At 55.0% G+C, this 5,561-nt stretch overlaps 1 pseudogene; it reads right to left on the reverse strand.

Moving 5' to 3' along the window:
* Positions 1-3,642: 3,642 nt before the first annotated feature.
* On the reverse strand, positions 3,643-4,920 carry LOC136154597 (protein EOLA1-like; annotated as a pseudogene).
* Positions 4,921-5,561: the final 641 nt, after the last annotated feature.

The raw sequence follows: 5,561 nt of genomic DNA on the forward strand, positions 1-5,561 counted from the left end.
ACCTCACATGTGAGGTGGGGACTCAGGAAGACAATTTCCCAGGTTCTGCGGGGTGTCAAGTTGAGGATCCTAGGAGGGACTAGGGGACCATGGACCCCAATCAGAGGGCACCTCAGAGAAGCCCATCTCCGTTGTCAGTCCAGGGCGACAGTGGAATAGAATGAGTGAAACAGGCATGGTCGGATTTCCTGACATCCCTGTCTTCGAGAGATTGGGGCCCTGGTATAAGGGACAAGGCTTCAGTTGGGGAAAGGCATGAATCCAGGTCCTGCCCGGGGGCAAAGTGAGGTGCCAGAGGAGAACTGAGGGGACCCTGAGGGAAGATTGATGGAACCCGAGAGATCCGTGCCCCTGAAGTCATACGTGGGAGCCCTTGAGGTGAGGAGAGCACACTAGGCCCGTCTGCCTTCCTCACATGCAGGTCTCAGAGAGACTGGGGGCCTCATGAGAGAGGGAGGGCCTCAAAATGGAGGACAGGATAATCCTGCATCCTGCCTGGAGCCCAGCCTCCATGAGAGGAAGGAATGAGGCAGTTAGACCCTAACATGAGGAGGGATCCTTGCCTTTGATGGGGGTCTTGGAGGCCGCAGAGTGGGGTAAACAGGGTGAGCAGTTTCTTGACCTCTGGCTTAGGGACCTCGAGACCTGAGGTGATCAGGCGGAAGGCTGAGGCTTCAGGTCCACAGAGGGTGGGCTTCCCGGATCCCGAGGGAGGACTGAGCAGACCCCTACCCCTGTGGTTAGTGCTGGATGGCCAGGCAGGATGTCAGGAGGAGCTGAGAGCCTACGGGAGACCCTGAGAAGGTGTGGCCACATGTGGGGCTCCTTAGCACTTTCTGTTCTTTTTCTGAGTTTCTATGCAGGCCCCCAGAGGGAAGGGATCAGGTTGTGCCACGGGAAAGGTGATCATTACAAGGGAACCCCAAGGGGGCCTCCCACCACACAACTGGGGTGACCTCACAGAGTCCACCCCTTTTACCATTGAGAATGCTCAGGGCTATGCCACAGGATACTGCTGAGGTGCTCCCTCCATGTCTCTCACAGGAACCAGAAGGCAAAGGTAGAAGTCTGAAGCCCATGTCCTGAGGTCAGAGAGTAGGGGAGGTCCAGCCAGTGCTAGGAGTCAAGTAAGGAGGGTGTCCTAAGTGTGCAACAGGGCTTCCCTTCCCAGAATAGAGGGGACCCCACAAGGGCCTAACCCCCACACCTTGTCAGCCCCAGAAATCTTGGACTGTGCTGTCTGCACCCTGGGGAGCCACCTCACACCCTCCTTCAGGCAGCCAGGGGACTGGTCACCCCAGAGGCATGCCCATGTGAGGTCTGAGAGCACCCCTCAAGGGGAGACCTGTAAGTGGTCTGTGTCAGACCTCTAAGGATGCATTTCTCAGCCTAGGCCACTCACAACCCCTCTCTCCCCCAGGCCCATCATCCCCATCTATTCCCCTGCCTCATTCCTGTCTGTGGTTTGATCCCAGGCATCACACTCGTGGTCAGGATGACTGAGCTGAGCAAGCCCAAGGAAGACCTTTAGGATCCAGGAGAGGCCCAGGGCCCGGTGAATGTGTAGCTCTTGGGGGCTGAGGCGGGGGAGGCTGCATCCACCTCAACCTCCTCGCTCCCAGTCTCCTCCTTGCTCCTGCAGACAGAGGATGAGATGGTTGGATGGCATCACCAACTCAATGGAAATGGGTTTGGGTGGACTCTGGGAGTTGGTGATGGACAGGGAGGCCTGGCGTGCTGTGGTTCACAGGGTCGTAGAGTCGGACACGACTGAGCGACTGAACTGAACTGAACTGAACTGACACAAATTTTAAAAGGAGGTTTCTCTTAAAATACTGTGTTGCCATAATGACACCTGGTTCCACCTGAAGTTGACTATTCTCAAACCTTGAGTTAACCTATGTATTTTTCTTATGGAAATGCTTGTCTCAAGCTGTATTAACATACTATGCTTTTACCCCAGACTCTAATGGCTCAGAACTGACTTGACAAACCATTATGTTATACTCAGACATTGTTCCCTTAACCTATGTAAACGAAACTATTTGTATGGTGATCTGCCCTTCTACAAGATTCAAGTCAATTGCTTTATGGCCTGGGATGACTCCTCTGGTGCCAAGAGTATCCCAAAATACATCTTATGGATGAGAGGCCTGGTGCCATTCTGAGTTTTAAGACATTCCTTTCTTTCATTAACAGACTACTAGTGAGTATATAACATCCAGCTCAAAACTAGTAGGGGGGTACTCTTTCTGCCGCCTTCAGATGCCTATGTCAGAAGCTTTCTTTATCTCGTTTATACTTTGATAAACTTTATTACACAAAAGCTCTGAGTGATCAAGCCTTGTCTCTGGCCCCGGATTGAATTCTCCTCCGAAGGCCAAGAATCCCAATCTTCATGGGTCAGCAACAACCTTTCAACCTGTTACTCCATCCTGATGGCGCTCTTTTCAGTCATGGTCCCAGTCGAAACCCCTGAGTCAAAGGAGGAGCAGGCAGAATCCTCAGATTATAAGTGTGCCCTCTGTGAGCAGGTCAAGAACAAGCCCAATCGCTGAGCTGCCAGATCCCGAGGGACACTCAAAAGCACTCTTTTGTAATCAAAATAGATTTCTGGCTCTAATAAAGTAAAGCAAAACTCCACTGGAGATAATAAACAATCAAACAAGAACTGCGAGTCTGTGTTCTTTCTATCTGTCCAATGTATTCACACATGGCACAAGATGAGCCAGAAAAGGCTAGAAGCCCACACCCCATGCAGGCTTTGGTCCAGTTCCCACGGTCCCTTTTCATCTGAAACAGCAGCATTTCACAGATTCATCCAAGCATCTGACTCATGAGCCGAGTGCTGAGGCAAGCCCAGGACAGACAGGTCCCTGGGCCTTGCCTGCCACTCAGCAGACGGCCCAACTGGGCTCCCGACCTTTGGGGTGTCACCTTCCATGAGTCATGCACCCTGCAGCAGAAGAGATCCTCAAGTGTCCCCCAACGATGCCACAAGTTTCTGATCAGCAGCTGAGTGTCCCAGCTCCCTATCCAGGGGCCTCCCCAGGAGACTCACTGGAAAGCAGGGTCACGCCAGCCGCCAAGTGCCTTGCAAACACATTACCCCAAACCCAAAGACAAGTACAAGGTTTCCACACGGTGAACACCAGCCCTAGTCGCTCTGCCCTCACAGCTGTATTTAGGAGCCTCTCTTTGGGCGTGAGGCGGCCAGGCACTGCGTCCAACACACATGCTTTGAGAGCCAAGGGACACTTTACAGTAGGACAAGGGTCACGTGCAAGGATAAACAGTGGCCTGTTTCTGGGCCTGTGGGCCTCTCTGCCTGCCGATGTGCAGCCCTGCCCCCAGTCTTCCCCTATCACCCCCTGGTCATTGTTCCAACATCCAGGACTTCGGACCAGAACAGAGAGGGAAAAACACTAACCTGTTTCCACAACACATTTCTCTCAACCACCCAGATCCAGCAGGGCCAAAACAACTGGCAACGCCATCAATTCATAAAGGTCTAAGTCCCAGAGACTCTCACTGATTCCAGAGCAGCATCACATGAGGGGAGTCCCTGTCCCTAGCCCCGCACCAAGTGGGCACCACAGCACAGGATCGATTCAGACAGAACCAGATGGGCAAGTCCGAGCGCTATGGTGACTGCATGGTATCAGCATGTTCTGGTCTCTCGGTCACTTTCCTCTCGAGAGCCCAGTCTGGACAGGCCTCCTGCCCAAAGAGGACCAGGTGCTGGAGGATGTCCACCTGGAAGATGTCCTTCCCCCCCCTCCCATCGATGGACTGCAGCAGCCAGCGGGGGTTGGCAAGCGCAGTCATGTACTTCTGTTGCAGGTCGGGTAGCAGGCCTTGATTCTCCAGCTCCTCCACCTAGTCGGGACCTAGGTTTTCTAGGCACAGCAAAATGCTCCCGATGACCATGAGATGTGTGCAAAGACAGGACACAGAATGAGAACAAGGTCATTCAAAGTTGCACCTGCTTGAGACTAAGACCATATCATGGAGGGAACCCGAGGTGAACTGGGTCCTCTGGCTGAGCATTTCAGACGGGCTCACCTCAGCAAAGGGAACTCACAGCGAGGCCAAGCGAGGGAGGGAGCAAAATGAAACGGAGAGGCCTGGTGCCCCATGAACCCACCAGGCCACGGGCAGCTCTCAGTCTGCCCACTGCAGCCCACAGGGACAGAGCAGGAGGGCCCCAGCAGGGGCCAGCAGACATCAGGTCCCCAAGGGATTTACCAGCAGACAGGTGTTGCTGTGGGGCCTCACCCCTGGGGAGTCAGGGGACTTGCTTAGGCCCTGCTTCAGGCAGTGTGGGTGTGGAACCCAGGCTTTGTGCTTTACTGCCTCTCATGGTCTCTGCCGGGCACACAGACACACGTGGGGAAACAGACACACAGACAAGTGCCACGTGCAGACCTGGACCCACCTCTGCCTCAAGCACAAACGGGGACTGAGGCCCAGAGTGGTGATCAGGCACCTCGGGCAGCTGGCTCCCAGCCCAGGGACCCTTGCTGTCCCTCTGAAGAAACCTCAGCCGCCACGCCCAACCTCACAAACTAGTTCAACAGAAAACAAACAAGCACAATCCGGCCAAGATCCAGGGCAGTGCTGGGGGCCATGCGGGCAGCAGGAGGCAGGGCATCACTTACCCACGATCACTCCATGACTGAACTTTACCCCGTCCCGCAGCAAGGCCTGGATCTGGGTGGGGCTCATCCCCAGCCTCTGCTCCAGCAGCTCCCGCCAGGCCGCGTCCTCCCAGTCCCGGTGTGCCATGTGGATGGCCAGTGTATAGTGCTGGTGGCCACGTAGCATGGGCTGCTATGGCATCTCCATCTCCAGGGTCTTGACACCGTTTAAGACAAAACGCGCATAGGGCCATCAGAAGAGCAGACAGCCGAACTTCATCTCCCAGGGCTCCCAGGTCTTCATGTGGCTGCAGAAACACAAAACCACAAAGGTCAGGAGTGTGATTCAGTGGCCTGCAAGCTCACAGCCCTGGGCTGGACCTCAGCCCCACGAGCCTGAGCATCCTCCAAATCTGCTGACACAGAAAGCATGGGTCAGAGAAAGCTGGCTCTTTCCATCTATCTCCACACAGTTCACTGATGGCACAGTGGTAACCCAGAGGACCCATCCATCCCATGCAGTCTGTGGGGAGGTCAGCAAGGAGGGTGGGACGGTGGGAGAAAGGCATGAGGTGAGATCCAAGACAGAGGGCCCTGAAACCCTGAGAGCACTGAGGAGGGAGCACAAGCCCCCTGGCTTCACAGCTCAGAGACCAGGCTCTGGTCCTCTCCCAGCACAGACAGGCATTGTCCTGGGCTTGGCTTCCCCCACTCCCTGCCACCACCCCACTTTTCAGCTCTGCGGCCCCATCACTGCCCATGCTCTGCAGATCCCCCGTCTTAGCCCAGGGATGATGAGGGCAGATCTATGCTAACCAATGTGGACTCGGCCATGGGGCACCCTGGACCTCAAAAGCCCTGCCAGGTGTCTTCCCTGTAACTTTGGGAGCCATTTTCCACCCAGTCCTTCCCATACCACTG

The sequence above is a fragment of the Muntiacus reevesi genome, chromosome X, assembly GCF_963930625.1.
Source record: "Muntiacus reevesi chromosome X, mMunRee1.1, whole genome shotgun sequence".
NCBI lineage: Eukaryota > Metazoa > Chordata > Mammalia > Artiodactyla > Cervidae > Muntiacus > Muntiacus reevesi.